Here is a 17,252-nt window from a genome sequence, read left to right on the forward strand (position 1 = left end):
TCCAACTATCTCATTAAAATAAAAATAATGATCTGCTTCAATATTTTTGTAGCCATCAGTGTGAAAATATGGAAATGAAGATTTATGGCTCAATGGAAAATGTTAGACTCCACTTGTAATCAAATTTGTTCTATAATATGTACCTACATTATAGCCAACTCTAATACTTGATTCTTCTTGATTTTGCCATTGAAAATAAATGAGAAGTATTTAATAATATCCACAGTTGAATATCCTGTTTCTTTCAACTCACCTATTTGTTTTCATATTAAAACAATTATGGCACTCTTGGAAGTATGTCAATCATATGCTCTAGGATGAATTTATGGAATAGCAAAAGAATAAAAGTATTTAACCTCAGTCACATGAAAATTTGTCCAGTATGTACTTAGTGGTATGTTTCGATGTGAGTTTGAATGACCCTCGAAGAATACAGTATTGTTCGATAGCAGCAGTCTTTAGTGGGATATTGACTGTTGTCATTATAATGGGACTATTTTGTGAAAACTTTTTTAAACATGGGCTTTATGGGAAATCTGGACTTTTCAAAATAAAATATTGATTTTAATGAAGTATCTTCTTATTATAAGAGCTGTGTCAAAGCTCAGTAATTTGTAATCAAATAGATGAGTTGAGGTGAGCTTATTCAAATAACTTCATTTTCAAACTAAGTTGGCTAGTACTTCAATTCTAAAATCTGAGACATGACATCATAGTAAATATTCATTTCTGTGGTTTTTTCCACAACAGAACAGAGTTGCATTTAGCCAAAGTACCCAATTTTTCGAATTTCACAGAAAATTTTTTTTTTAAGATCAAGTTACTCGAAAACGGCGCTTTGTAGGAGAAAATATGAAGAATACTTTTATTTTCCAAATTAGCCAAATATTCTTCAATGAACGTTCAAATTACTTTTAAGAGTTGGGTTCTTCGAATTTCTGGTATTTTTATGTGATGTAATGTTCATAATGAAGAAACTGAAAGATGTGTAGGGAATCTTGTGTTCGCAGAAGATGTATCACATCAAGGTATATTCCAAAAATCATTTCCTTCAATAGAACCATTTACGAGATATAGCTGAAAATCACATTTTTTTATGGATTTTCAACAGCCTGTATCTTTGTAACCGGGCCGAATCGGAAAAAACTATAAAGGAAAAAAGTGTTTCTTTTTACCTCAGGAATCTTCGGTTGAAATATATGTACAAGTCAAAGACTCACCCTGCATATATTTGGGACACAATATCACTTTGGGAAAGGATAATCAGCGAGCAGAGGTCACTAGGAGAGTATCGCTAATGTGGGCAGCTTTTGGAAACCTTGCACATATATTAAAGAATCCGGACATCCTTTTAAATCTTAAAGGTAAAGTTTTTGTTTGTTTCTTTTTGAAAAAGAAACAAATTCATACATTTCAAATCAGAACATCCGATAAACATGAAAATAAATTGTATCAAAGAAATGAAAAACAGGATACAAAGAATCTGCCATCCAGATATGGTGGATGCGAACATAAAGAAATTACATGAGATCTTTCGGCAAAATTCCTATCCAAAACAAATGCTCGACAAACTAATGTATGAAACTGACAGAGTCTCCTTAACAGAACCTCGACGAAAACCTGAACAAATTGAAAATATAGTTCAAGATGATCCTGTAATAAAATATGGCAGCCTTCCCAACATAGGAAATCTAACCAGCAAAATTAAGAATTGTTTTAAAGATGAAAAAGTAAAAATAAGTACATACAACACGAAAACTATCAAGATGTTATACAGTAAATTGAAAGATAAAACACCAAACCCACTGAAATCTAATGTAGTGTATAAAATTAAATGTTTCGAATGTGATGGCACCTATGTGGGACAGACATCTCAATGGTTAAAGAGTCGATTAACGTTACATAAGAGTGATATCCGGACAATGAACCCACGATGAAAAAGGATCACAAAATTGATTTTGAAAATACAGAAGTATTATGTACGGAAGGTAAATATAATAAAAGACTGATACAAGAAATGATCAACATAAGAAATCAAGAAAATCCAATAAATAAAAAAACCGACGTACAAAGATTAAGCAATGTTTACACGTTCCTGTTAACATATCCAAACCGGGAACGATTCTATGATGGACCACTAGACGAATAAAAATAAGAAGAAAAAGTAAACCAAAGTTGACGCGACGCGATTCTGTGATATGTACCAAAGAAAATAATCAAGTTAGGTTAGACACACTTTTTATACTTCACATCCAATTGACAAAGAAAGATTAATCCAACTGATAGAGTATTTGAGACTAATTTACTTGAAAATTTGCGTTAATTGATGAATTTTAACTTATTAAGGAGATAACCTCAAATTCTGTAAGTGACTGTTTTTAAAGATTTGTGATAGTTCTTTTTGTATATGTAATTTTGATTTTAATTGTTGAAATTGTAGTAACCCTGAGGAAGGAACCAATCAGTTCCGAAAGCTTGGTATGAATAAAGAGTAAAACCGAAATCCTTCTTATCAGTCGAATTCCCTTAATAGATTCACGATATTTATAGTACGACTGTTATCTGGAGACAATATATATATATATATATATATATATATATATATATATATATATATATATATATATATATATATATATATAAACAGGGTGTTTCCGAAGACCGTCAGATTCTAGGAGAAATATACACTACTCAAGACAGTTTCGAAACAATGTTTGGTTAATTGTTGGGAGTCCCAATTGAGACTTTACAGGGTGATTTGTTCGATTCCACCGATTCTACTTCGATAACATATAACGATATATATACAGGGTGGCCATCTGTCGATGGTACCCTGGACTTTTGTGGAGAAGAGAAGGTACGATTTAATTGAATATTTTGTTTCTTGGGCGGGAACCACTGCTCTATCTATATACATATTTTTACTTTTTTCGGTTTATCGTAGCGTCTTGGTTATTTATGTATTACCATAGTATATGGATTTCTTATACTATGATATTACCTTTCTTGTCTCTATCTCTAGCGGTTTTCGAGTCATTGATTGATTTACTTCTATTTCTGTGCAAAACATAGGTTCTATTAGGGGTTCAATTAAACCTTCATCACTTCGGTACTTGGAATGTTAGAAGCTCAAATTTCTGATATGAATTACCAATATTCCTTGTATCATTTAGGTAAGTGAAATAAATAACGTCCCTTATCATATAGGGTTGTTCAAAATCACAGGCTTCAAATTGACTCATTTAAATGAGAAGAAGTGCGTATTTCAAATGAAATGACCTGCACATATCATAATATGTAATGAAATCAAAATTTTTTGTCAAACGATATATTCCTATATCTAAATTGCAAGGTTTCCTAATAAAAGCAAGTTTGCATCCCAATCGCAATATTAAAATAATATAATTTAATTTTGTGGGTAAAAGTTAAAAACCTGGTTCGTCCCAGCCACGTGATTATGGAACACCCAGTTACTACGGCACTGGATGGGTAGATCCCTTGTCCTTGGGAGTCGAAATGAAGGTACTTACGACTCTTACGTGATTGAAATTTCAATAAATTCAATACACAAGCAATTGTTAAGGTGAAGAGTATACATTATTTACGGTCATATCCAAAAGATAGTTCATATCTCTATTGAATATTGGTCCACATAATATAATCTGACACTAGTAGAATTTTTAGAAACAAATCATTTTTTTACATGAGCAATAAATAGATCATGACAGATATGAAATTCCTACGATATTTCATTCAAGCCATGATTAATGAAGCAATGCAAATAAATCAGTTTCTAGATTGATTTATCGTGACCGATGGATTTTCATTATAATTACAAATTGTTTCCTACACTCATAATTCTCCTGTAAAATAACGAAATGTGAACTGCCGACTCAGATACATGAATGTGAATAGAAATTAATATAATCTGAATGAATTCACAGTAACTGCTGTTTTATAAGGAAATAAATATTAATTTTCCATTATAAACTACATATATTTCATTAAATGTTCGATTGAAGGCATTATTTCTATCAAACGTATATTATTAGAGAAGAATCATCAGATTCGAATTAAATGAATAAATAAATGAATAGTTCCTTGGGATCTGATTTTGTTAGAAACGGAGCAATATAACTATGAGCTATGTATATACCTAACCCTATTTCTGTGTGAGAAAATTCTTACCTTTGATAATTAACCTAAAAATTTCACACGAGAAACAATATCCAAGAATTAAGTCACTAGTCCTATGCAACTATTTCAATTAAAATAAACTACACAAAAATAGATGCTGAAAACACACCACAAACTTATTCAAGAGCCCAACAAACAAGAACAGTCACTGTCAAATAATATTATATCCTTAGTTTTCACAAGACACAATACTCCGAACAGATGCAAACTGTCTGCGTGCGATAGAGATAGCAGACGATGCAGAACTTGAGAAATAACTATGAATGAAATAGTAGGAGTGGGGTAAATAACATTTCAGTTGGCTACGAAACGTTTACTGAACTTCTTTCCTCAAATCCTCAAATTCGAATTTAAAAATCAGAGGTTACTGTTAGACTGGTCAATGCGGTCATAGTATTCAAAATTCGGTAATATAAACAGAGTTACGTTCATATTGCTACCAACAGAAACTTGGATGCAGGTACTTCTCGACTGTGGAGATATCTATGGATACATTTTCAATCTTTTCATAAGCGTCGCTAGGGGGTATGCAAGGGGTGTCACTAGCTCCTCTAGAGGGTCACTGATTGGACTCACGAATTCGAATTCCTCCTCAAATTCGAATCGGTCCGTCCGTAAACAAGATAACTGCTGAACGAAAAAAACTAGAAACTTGAAATTTTCAGGCTAGGTCCAGATTTCGAATGCTGCAGTTAAGTTTGTTGATGGGTTTCCGTGAAATTTTCAATTTTTTTTTTCAATTTTTATTAATTTCGAAACTACACCTCAGATCCACATTAAAATTTGAAATTGGATGCAAAATTACAATTTTGAGCCTCGTGCAATCAGAACCATAGCAAATTGAAGAATAATCAAGAAAATTGACCAATATTTCCGTAACCACACAACAGACGAAGAACGAAGTTAATTTTGGTCTTGAGATATGAAATGCGAATTGCGAGTTTCATGCAAAATTTCAAGCTAATCACATATCAGAACCATAGAAAATGAACCATATACAATTCAAGAAGAATTTTGGAAAAATCACCTAATATTTCCGTAACTATAGATCAGATCGAGTTGAATTTTTTTTTGTATACCTATAATATAGAATGATCATTTTAAGCTTCAGGCAAAATTTCGTGCGAATAGTATAACTAGAATCATCGAAAATCAAGAAGGGTATCAAAAACAATATATTAATATTTCAATGGCATATACAGGCTTATTAGCTCATTTGCCATATAAAAGGTAACATATTCCCGAATTCAATGATTTAAGGAAATAAATGGCTTCGAAAGTTACTTTCATGTATGATTTATTTATAACAAAAAATAATGCGTATAAACAAGCGTTCGAGTCAAATATGAGTTCTGTAAAAGCGTAAAAGGAGTTCTTGGTTCGTTTATCGTCTAACTGTTCTGCAAATACAAGACTATACACGAGAGTTGCAGAAATCATGTGGAAACCCACTTTTATTAGGATGCAGTAAAAGCTGCTGAGTCGTTCAATGGATATTTGCCAGTAGATGTTTAGGTCAATAGATATTAACAAAGCGTTATTGAAGAAAACTGAAAAATTATAGGATTTATCTTACGAAGATAGAATTGGTGCTCTCGAGAGGGAGAATTCAAAACTGAAATCTCAACTGGAGTATCTTCATCGTGGGACAAGGAAGAATAACATCGATTTGCATGATCGTAAGGGCTCTCAGCCAGAAGAATCCGCCCTTCATATCCTGAGGAATATTATAAAGTTGGACGTGACAACAAACGACTTTGAGGACGTGTATAAGTTAGGCAAGAGTGAGAAGGGTCTAATTCTCGTCGAGCTTTCATCCTTCAAAAAAAAGGTCGAAATTTTAAAACACGCTTATAAGCTGAAGGATTCTGGTATATCGGTTTCTTGTGATCTGACCCTTGAAGAGAGGAAGGAAAGAGCTGCTCTTCTTCCTTATTTGAAATCATCCAATGCTAAGGGTGAAAAAGATCGCATTAAGGGTAATTTGCTTCTTATTGGGGGCAAAGTGTACACGTTTGAAGATCTGAAAGCTCATAAAGTAAGGTTGGATGCAGTAGATCAGATACAGGATAAACAGAAGCAGGACACGGATGAACAAAGTTGCGCTCTGGGAACAAGTGTACTACACGAAAATCGAGTCGTCCCAAGATGAATACTTATGTACAGGAACTGCGACCGAGAGCATTCAATTGACGATCCCTTTAACCTCGGTCATTACTTAAGATTAAGCAGAGATGGCGGTTTTTCCATCCTTCGCACAAATTCGAAGTGTCACCAAAAACTTTGATGCACTTGTTGCTACTCTTTCTGGGTTGAAGGGCATCATCGATTGTATAGTCCTAACTGAAACTCACCGGTTAGAAAATCCTAACGTTTTCACAATGAATGGCTATGTAAGTATTTACAACGAGGGCAATTTAAACAAAAATTATGGAACACTTGTGTTTATTGAGGATGGTTGCACATGGAACCACAAAATTATTCGAATAGGACAGATAAATGTGATTCAACTTATTATCAGGATGGAAGATATGTCAATTCAAGTGTTATCCTTATATAGGAGTCCATCCCTGAATGTAGCAGATTTTAAGAGCAATTTGAGACAACTTGAATCAAACCATGAAAAATATTCCATGTTGGTAATTGTTGGTGATGAATATTATCATCCAGGACTCAGGGGACGATGGGGTGAATGACTATCTCGATATACTGGCTGAGGAGAGTTAGATTCCTGCGATCTACGGCTGTACAAGACCAGATCAGTTCGGAATGGGTTCTTGAATCGATCACATTTTTGTGAAGACAAAACTTCCGTTGAGATGTTTCAATTCAATGATCTGGAAGGTAGATATTACGGACCATTATCCAGTTTTTTTGACTGTGGAGAACTCCCAAGGGATAAGAGATGCAACATCTAAGATCTGTAACAGGTATAGAAAGATCATTAACTATAAGAAATTAAGAACTAAGTTGCAGGATGAGGATTGGAACAATTTCTACAGTTGAGATCGTAACGTGGATAAACTTGCTGAAGAATTTATTTCTAAAATTTGTGGGTACATACACCAATGTAATTCTGAAATAAAGCTCAAAAATCATGAAGTAAGGCGCAAATCATGGGTAACCAACGGACTTTTAAATTCGATAAAAACGAAGAACGAATTGTACAAAAGATATAAGAGCAATATGACCGATGACGGCTTGAGAGAAACGTATAGAAGGTACAGAAACACGTTGAATAGTATGATAAATATAACAAACAATAACTACTCAAGAGAGAAGCTAATGGATGTCAATAATACGAAGGCTCTCTGGAGTACCGTGAAGGAGATTAGTGGAGAAAAAAATACCTATGAAGTTCCGGATGCCTCTACTCGGTCGATTGGTCATCAGACGGTTCTGGATTAATTAATTACGTTCTTTGCGGAGGTGGGAGAAAAGCTGGCTTAAAAGGTGAAAAAAATAGACAGATTAATACCGGGTAATAAGCGAAACGCCAGTTCATTTGATTTCATCTAAACGAATAAGTTTGAGGTTGAAAGTGCGATTGGGAACTTAAAAAACGGAAAGTGTCCGGGAGTGGACGGAGTGAAGTCGGAAACACTGAAACAAATTGTGGACTTAATATCTGAACCATTAACAGTTATCTTGAATAAATGTATCAGGGAGAGTCAATTTCCTAAAGTGTTCGGGTGATAGAAATGTACGATATGTTCTAATTATAGGCCCATATCGTTCATATCAGTTTTTGGTAAAGTTTTTGAAAATCTCCTTAAGCATAGAATAGATGAGTTTTTGGAAAAGTTCAAATTGATATCTGATAGGCAATTCGGTTTCAAGAAGGGTCTTTCAACGGAGGATGCAATGTTAAAACTATTTGATAATATTTATGAAGCGATTGATCAGAGTTTACCATCACTCTGTATTTTTGTTGATTTGCAAAAAGCTTTCGACACTGTCTCTCACTGCAAGCTGTTGGATAACGTAGAGAATATTGGAATTAGAGGTGAAGATTATTTATTATTAGAGAATTATTTGAGGGGTAGAGATCAGATTGTAGAAATGGAGAGGTGTCGAAGAGCAAAAAAAACGTGCAATGTGGTGTTCCTCAGGGTACTGTCTTGGGGCCATTTTTGTTTTGAATATATATAAATGTTGCACTTGCCAATATCTGGCGACATTATAGGTTTCGCAGATGATACAGTTGTGTTTTACAAGGACCTTGACTGGTTATCTTTGAAAGAAAAAGTGGAGAATGATTTCGCTGTCATTGTAGATTTTTAAAATAGCAAACCCCTCACATTCAATCCAAACAAGACACACTTTATGCCCCTTTGTAGTTATGCTAGCAATTTGCTAGAATACAACTTGACTTTCATTTTGGGGAGGATATTGTCAGTATTAATAGAGTATTGAAAACAAAATATCTAGGAGTAATACTGGACTCCCATGTAAGATGACAACATCATGTAGATATAACTTTAAAAAAACTCAGACGTCTGTTGCCTATCCTTCGTTTGTATCTATTTTTCTCTAGTTCAGTTAGTTCTAATTTATGGAATATCTGTTTGGGGTGAAGTGCAGAATGTTCACTTGAAAAAATTAGAAACTTTACAGAAGAGAATTTTAAAGGTTATATTATCTAAAAGTTTAACTTACCCCTCCGAATCCCTTTACGCGGAAGCTAACATCTTTGACCCGAGGCAGTTATATATTGCTGGAGAATACTTCTGAACTACTAACAACAAAATTTTAATTTCCTACGGTCACAATACTAGACAAACCATACAAAGTTATACTGTACCGTTCGTACACAACACAGCGGGACAGCGATATGCAACATTTTTGGCTCTCTCCTTCTATTAAGAGTTTTAATTCCCTCAATATGTTCAGTAAATCTGTGAAAGAATGGATATCTCTCCTTCCCCGGTCCCATGTGGCGGGATTTATAGATCTCAAAAATGTCCATAAAAAATCTATGTAATACATGTATAAGAAGAGAAAAAAGAAAGTTCCAAGTTTGTACTTAATTAGTTTCCTTCACGCGCCTAAATGGTTTTTTTTCATCGATCATAGTAAATAAAACAGTGCTCTGCACAACTGTTGGTTTTTAGAATATTTTTTATTCCCATACACAAGCAATTTCCTTTCCATAGGAAATATGTAGTGTTATATGTTTGGATGATTTGTATCATGAAGTGTGCACCTGTTATATGATTCCATATATATATATATTTGGACAAAATCGGATCTTTGCATTTTTTTCAGTGTAAATTCAGCACAAATTTAAGGCTGTTAAGTTTTCAATATTTGTGAAATTGTATTTACCATTTTTTTTTCTATTGTTTATTGTATTTGTTGAGATATTTGAATTTGCGACTAATTGTTTTTATTTATCAATTTTTCAACAATGAACTCATTATTATGATTTTATTTTATTTAGTGTGTCCCATGACATGGCATTGCGCTAAACAGTGGAGAAGGAATACTGGAGGACTTGTATGAAATGAGAATCGACACTGGTGACATAGTTTTCAAAAACCATATCGAACACGGCAGGAAATACGTGAGCTACCGATCAGTGTCTATTCAAAATAAAATCATTTATATTTATGGAGAAGTGCTGGAAACGGATATTATGGATAAAGTGAAAGAGGCAGGAGCTTAGAGCAATAGTGTACAAGCAGATTAAACGACAGACATTTCAGGAAAAAAAACAATTATCTATTAGAATACGATATTTTGATGCAAAGTGTTACAGAGCTAGTAGATATAAGAAGATTTTGTTGGTTTTGTCGAATCAGGAGGTCTAGGCGCGAAGTCTATCGCAAAGGCAATTGATCAGTTTGTGTCCAAAGAACTCGATCCAGAAAAGTGCGTTGTCCTTGGATTCGACGGCTTTTCGACGATGTCTGGGAAGGAAGGCAGAGTACAAGCAATCCTCCGTCAAAAATATACCGAAGCTTTATTTTTCCATTGTGCGTCACATGAACTGGACCTAATGATTAACGATCTCAATGCTCTGATATCCGGAGCAAAATAGAAACCACCAAAGTATTTTTTTTTTTTGAGAATCAGTTTTATGAAAAAAAACATATTTCACAACCCTGTGGAACAAGATGGAATGAAAAACACAAAACCATCAAAATTTCGGAAGAAAATTTCCCGACGATAATGGAGGCTCTAGAAACTTTATCCCGAGATGAAAATAATGCCAAACGGAAGAATGCTTTCCAGCTCCACGCCGCTGCTTCAAAAGGTGCTTTTATTATTTGCCTTGTTCTGAAAGCAATATACTCCGCTCTGTAATAGCCGGTGGTGAATGTTCTCCGTATACCTGGATATATTCAGGGCTTCAGAGCACATGAAAAAATTTTTGCAAATGATCGAAAGGAACCTTGATGATACAGAACAATTAACTCAGGAAATAATGAAAGTTGCCTTTAATAACACCGAAAAGCTCGGACTTGAAAAAGAATTAGAGGCACTAATTAACCCATAAAATAATAGTATATTGTGCAACAAGTGGGGAAAGTCCAACTATTCTCGCGAGTGTGGAAGTTTGTGGCACGTGCCTGAAAGGCGAGTGCCGCAAACACACGAGCGAGAAAAGGACTTTCTCCACATGTTGCACACTATACTTATCCTACAACTGCACAAATTTCAATAATTCAAGTAATGGACTTGATTCAAATCAAAATGACCTTCGTTGACAGTATGTGCTAATTTATTGCGTTTCCATAGAAACGACTCAAAAGCCCAATTTCATGGGTCTACCAAGGGAGGTGTGGGCAGAGTGCCGTGGGGAATAATATTTCCCACAGTATGCGCAATACATAGTTTTGCAATTGAGTAAACTATGCAGAATACGCTACTTTTCATAGCAGTTGTAGGAAAAATGTATTTTCAGTTTTGAAATTCTACATATTGAAAATATGCAAACTACTAAATATGTTCTTCTCAACTGAATCTGGTCACGATGAATCTGGATTTTCGTCTAAACGAACTAGGGCATAATATGTTTCGTGTGATCGAAATCATAATGCAAAATATTAAAAAATATCGAATTTGACATTTCAAATAAATATCCAGTATTTTCGATATGTAGAATTTCAGAACTAAAGTACCTACTTCATTTTGAAAATATTCTATAAAAATGGAAGCAAACTACTAAATATGTGTGTTTTCAACTGAATCTGGTCACGATAAATCAAAATTTTTGACTAATGCAACTAAAATAACTAGATCATAATAAGTTTTGTGTGGTAAAAATCATAATGCGAAATATTGAAAAATATCAGATTTGAAACTCTGAAATACCTAAATATCGAAATGTAGAATCGCAAAACTGAAATTCTGCTTATCGAAAATATTCCATGAAATGGGAGCAAACTTCTAAAAATCCGGATTTTCGACTAATGGAAGTACCTAGATCAAAATATGTTTAGTGAGGTCGAAATCATAATGCGAAATATTGAAAACTACTAAATATGTCGTTTTCAACTGAATCTCGTCATCTGAATCTTATTTTTCTCCTCTATGATATAGAAAAACTTTATTGAATTCAACAGAATTTTCCCACACCAGAATATTACAGGGTGTCCCGTAAAGACCACGTCAAACCGAGGTAGAATGTAGATCAAAGGATAACCCACCTGCTATGACAAAATTCCCATTATAAAAGTCTTACCGTTTTCGAAATATTTTTTTTTTGAAATAATGAATTTTTGCCCCTTTCAATAGTTTTGTCTTTACGGTTGGTACAATTTTACCCTTTTTTGGTTAAGTTTCTCAGTAAAATATTGCTGAAGAATGATTTTAACGTTTACATTAAAAACATTCTCCGAATATTTTAAAGGGGGGGCTGTGAGAAATATTTTTATTGGAAATTTTGGTAGTGGATTCTTTCGTTCATGAAGTTTAGCTCATCGTAGTGGAACCAAAATGTACTGAGCTACTGCTGCACATTACACCAATAAATTGTCTATTTTAAAATGATTTCAAAAAGGTATCACACAAGTCATTTGTTATTCAAAGAAAGATATGGCCGTTTTTATCCAAATGGGTACGTTTCTGACAAAATCAAGTTTGTCAATTCTGCTAAGAAATCTTCGATGTTGTATTACCTAGTGAACAATGGCAATTGTTTACGTGCGGAAATATTAGTCGCATAATTCTTCACCCAAGCGAAATTAAGTTTTTCCGGCAAATGTTGCAAAAACATCATGCAGATCCAGATTTTTTTAATAAGATCATTTGGAGCGACGAGTCTTGCTGTACCAAGGATGGGTACATGAATCTCCACAATTTGCATAGCTGGAATATCATAAATCCACACGAGGTGAGAGAAGATAGATCACAATATCGATTAAAGGTCAATTTATGTACTGGAATATTTTATGGTGCAATTTTTGGCCCGATCGAACTGCCGCCATCACTGAATGCAAACAATTATTTGGAATTTTTACCGACCAGCTGCCCATTTTACTGGCGCTGCGACTTAGTCTGTGGTTTCAACATGATGGATGCCCAGCACCTTAAGGCGGCCACTCACGAGGCACCCATGGTCGAGCGTTCGGATCATTTTACAGTCGGGCAGCTCGAGACACGGCCGCACGACTGTAAATCAGAGAATGAACTTGACTGCCCGACTGGAATCTTTTGGGTGCCTGGCTTCTAGATGCTCGAGAACATGCCTCCTGAGTGGCGGGCATTACGGACGCGAAGTTACCGCACATTTGAATAGAACTTATCCCCACCGGGGAATTGAACGAGGAGGTGAAATTTTGTGGCCTCCTCGTTCACCTGATCTAAATCCTCTGGACTTTTATTATTGGGGCTGCCAAAGCCAAAGTATACGCAACATCCATACGTGATGAAGCCGAATTGAGAGAACGCATCCGAGTTGCTGCAGCGGAAATATCCGACATCCATTTGAGGGCAGTGAAAAGGTCGTTTCTCAGTCGATGCAGAGCCTGTATACGCGAAGGAGATCGCCATTTTGAATATGTTCTGTAATGATTATAAATGATTTTCATGTCATTAAAAATACTAGTATCTACCCTAAATAATAACCGTCAAATTATAGTCAGAAACGCACCCTGTTGGATAGAAACAGCCATATCTTTTTTCTATCTTCTATCTTCTCTCACCTCGTGTGGATTTATGATACTCCAGCTATACAAATTGTGGGGATTCATGTACCCATCCTTGGTACAAGAAGACTCGTCGGTCCGCCGGAAAAATTTAATTTCGTTGGGGGGAAGAATTATGCGACTAATATTTTTTCACGTAAACAATTGCCATTGTTCACTAGGTACAAAAAAATTGGCAACCTCTTTTATTTATACTTCATTTTCAACAACGAATAATACTCATTTATATCAGTTCACTTGAATAACCCTTTGAACCTTGTGCAAAACAATAAAATAAACATAGTTGGAACCCTGTGAGAACACATCCAAGAAAGTTTGGAATTTGCACATATGGATCTCCTAAGAGGACTCCATATACCATCCACTGGGCAGAAACTAGGAATGATGAAAGTATTATGGGGGTAATGCAACATCGAAGATTTCTTAGACCAGAATTGACAAACTTGATTTTGTCAGAAACTTACCCATTTGGATAAAAACGGCCATATCTTTTTTCTTTGAATAACAAATGACTTGTGTGATACCTTATTGAAATCACTATAAAATAGACAATTTATTGGTGTAATGTACAGCAGTAGCTCAGTACATTTTTGTTCCACTAAGATGAACTAACCTTCATGAACGAAAGAATCCACTACCAAAATTTTCAATAAAAATATTTCTCACAGCCCCCCTTTAAAATGTTCGGAGAATGTTTTTAATGTAAACGTTAAAATCATTCTTCAGCAATATTTTACTGGAAAAATTAACCAAAAAGGTGTAAAATTGTACCAACCGTAAAGACAAAACTATTGAAAGGGGCAATAATTCATTATTAAAAAAAAAACAAAATATCTCAAAAACGGTAAGACTTTTATAATGGGAATTTTGTCATAGCAGGTGGGTTATCCTTTGATCTACATTCTCCCTCGGTTTGACGTGGTCTTTACGGGACACCCTGTATATCGATATTTTTACTCTAACATATTTCGATACATTTCGATAGTGTCAGAATATATTGATACTCTATATATATATATATATATATATATATATATATATATATATATATATATATATATATATATATATATTTTTTTTTTTTTTTTTTTTTTTTAATCCACCGATAGACGGGTCGGTTCGCTGGGAGCACCGGTCTACTCTGCAGACAAGGTGTCCTCAGGAGCTGGTAAGGAACTTCCGGACAGCTCGGGTTGTGGCCAGTACAACCTCCTTCTGAGCTCGACTAATGAGGCTAGAATCTAACTTCAAACGTCTAGTATTTTCTTATATTATTATTTATTTATATATATATATATATATATATATATATATATATATATATATATATATATATACCTATATATATATATATATATATATATACCTATATATATATATAGATAGTTTTCTGCCCCTTATTGCCCATCCCTACCTTTAACCCTGAAATGATGTTCACCCTTGAATGGATCTTGGAAGTCTACCTGATTGGACTTTTACCCGGAAGTGATATAAACTAGAACGTGATATTGTCTGGATGGAAATAATTCATTACTACCTTACCATTAAAAAATGTATATTCCTTCAAATATTTTAGAAAAGCTTTTTATTTATAGTTACGCACAGGTAAATATTTCGCAAAATAAAAACTTTTGTAATTTTTTATGTTTATTCTCAATGAACAATATTATTATAATTATATAATGATACAGAAATAAAATTTGAAGAATCCATTTAGTATATGAAGAATTTTAACATCGCAGTTGTACAGTTACCTTCAAAATTGGTACCAATTTATCAGCAGATGTGTAAATTACTTTTTAAAGTCACTATTCATTGAAACTGTTCGTGACAGGAATGATTGATTGAACTTGAATGAAAAATATAGATACTATTTGTACCCTCAAGTTTTCTTCTTTTATTCAAATGCGTTATACTATTTACTATTAAATTACATAGAGTTTTTGCCCATAACAGCTTTGATTTACTTACTTAAAGCATTTTTGCATTGAATTATGTTTTGTTTGTGAATTTTCGAATTTTATTGCATTTTTGAAATTCATCATCTGAGCTGCAAAATATTATTCCAATTATTTGCAGAAAAGGTATTGATTTAACAACCCAATTATCAAATAATTCCCCATTCATAGATTCATATAATATCCTTATGATTAACCACTGTCACAATATCCAGGTAAAAATCCATAAATCCAGCATTCAAAATGGTGCTCCTTCTACCTTTACCCTTGACGACCTTAACGACCGTTCATTTAAATTCTTGGTGAAGAGTGCTGTGAAAGAAATTAGAGTTGATTTTCTGTGACAACGAGTAGCGCTTATCTTGTATCATATCACTAGCATTTTGTTTAGATACTTCTAATCTGGGAAGAATAAGAATATGATACAAGCTAAGCGCTACTTGTAATCACAGAAAATCAAATGTAATTTTTCTACAGCACTCTTGACCACGAATTTTAATGAGCGCTCGTTACTTGGCTAACTTTTTGTTTTCTTTCTAGAGTCCACTGTTGAATGAGACTGCCATTTCAAATAACAAAGTGTAATCCAAAAAAATTAATTTCATATTTTTTGTAAATATTCTCTGTATATACCATAGACTTCTACTCTACTTATTATAATTTTTTGTTTATCAATAAGAATTTTCCTTTTATTAACTGTTTTGAACTTGTAACCAATTAATTTCATGTAATGTTGTCTTTGATTGATTAAAACGCAGATGCTTTTTGGTCGAATGCTATCCAGACTGGTATATTCGTTGCTTTTGGTTTTGGTAACAATCGAATCATTCAGTAATTCTTTGAAGGTGAAATCATATTGCACAGGTTTTCTTCCACTAATAATCCAGGCTGTAATGACTTGCCTCCTTCTTTTTTCTACCAGTACTGGGAGAAATACTTAAATCAACTAATCAATGTAACTCCGCCTGGGTTAATCGATGGGTGGATTGAGTAGCCTGTCGATTGTCGATTGCCACTGTCGATCCCAAGCCCGGATAGAGGAGGAGGGTTGAGCAATAGGCCGGCAATCCACTCTCGTAGAAAAAGTATTGTTAAAACGCCCGATCAAAGCCTTGGAACAGGACTGGATATCGGATACGAACTAAGCAACAAAAAATAATATTGACTATTGGTACATGGAACGTTCAGGGAATAGGAAGAAAGATGGATGAAGTAATACACGACAAGCTGAAACATCTAAAAATGGACCTTGAGGTAACGACGGAGACCAAGAAAAAAAGAAAGGATTCGGAAAACAAAGGGGAGTATGATCAATTTTTTTGTGGTGCACCCAAGGAAATGAGAGCGAAAAGAGGGATCTCGATTTTGATACATACATACAACGTTGGAGGAAATACTTTACATCATGGGAGGCCGTAAATGAGAGGATTATAAGAGTGAACATAAGCCTTTTTTGGAACTAAGACAACGATAATAAGATGGAGTTAATGAAGACGAATCTGTGAATGACAAGAATGCATTCTAAAAACAACTAAATGACGAAATTGTTAGAGCACGAAGCTCTAGAGAAGTGATATTACTTGGAGACTTCAACGCAAGAACGGGAAATAGAGATAATGATAAAGCGATAGTGAAACACGAAGAAGTGATATGTTAGATAGTTTATTGGGCTATTTCCATCATCTGTGCGGTTGGTTGTTTCCGACGTTTCGCCTGCCGTCTTCTGGGTGTTGGTCCTGAGAAGGACCAATTGTTTGGTTCTGAGAAGAACCGTTTGCCAATATTGGTCTATCTGGACTTGTACCCACCTTATTTTTTTCGAGTTTGTATGAGTTAATCAGGGTTTGCGCTTTAGTCGTAGCGGTTGCAATCCCTTCACTCTTACCACTAGTCTACAGAAGGAGTTAGTACACCTCACTTCCGGTAGCAGTTGGGATGCGCA

General features: G+C 34.4%; 1 protein-coding gene across 2 annotated transcripts in view; it reads right to left on the reverse strand.

The window, feature by feature from the left end:
* Positions 1 to 4,426, reverse strand: part of LOC123671092 (ETS-like protein pointed) — a 315,036-nt gene extending 310,610 nt beyond the window's left edge. Inside the window, exon 1 of one of the 2 annotated variants that reach the window (XM_045604771.1) lies at positions 4,189 to 4,426. The gene's annotated coding sequence lies outside the window, so the exon portion shown is untranslated. The remainder of the gene's footprint in view (positions 1 to 4,188) is intronic. The other variant, XM_045604770.1, reaches the window with a different exon arrangement.
* Positions 4,427 to 17,252: the final 12,826 nt, after the last annotated feature.

Source organism: Harmonia axyridis, chromosome 1 (assembly GCF_914767665.1).
Source record: "Harmonia axyridis chromosome 1, icHarAxyr1.1, whole genome shotgun sequence".
In the NCBI taxonomy this organism is placed as follows: Eukaryota; Metazoa; Arthropoda; class Insecta; order Coleoptera; family Coccinellidae; genus Harmonia; species Harmonia axyridis.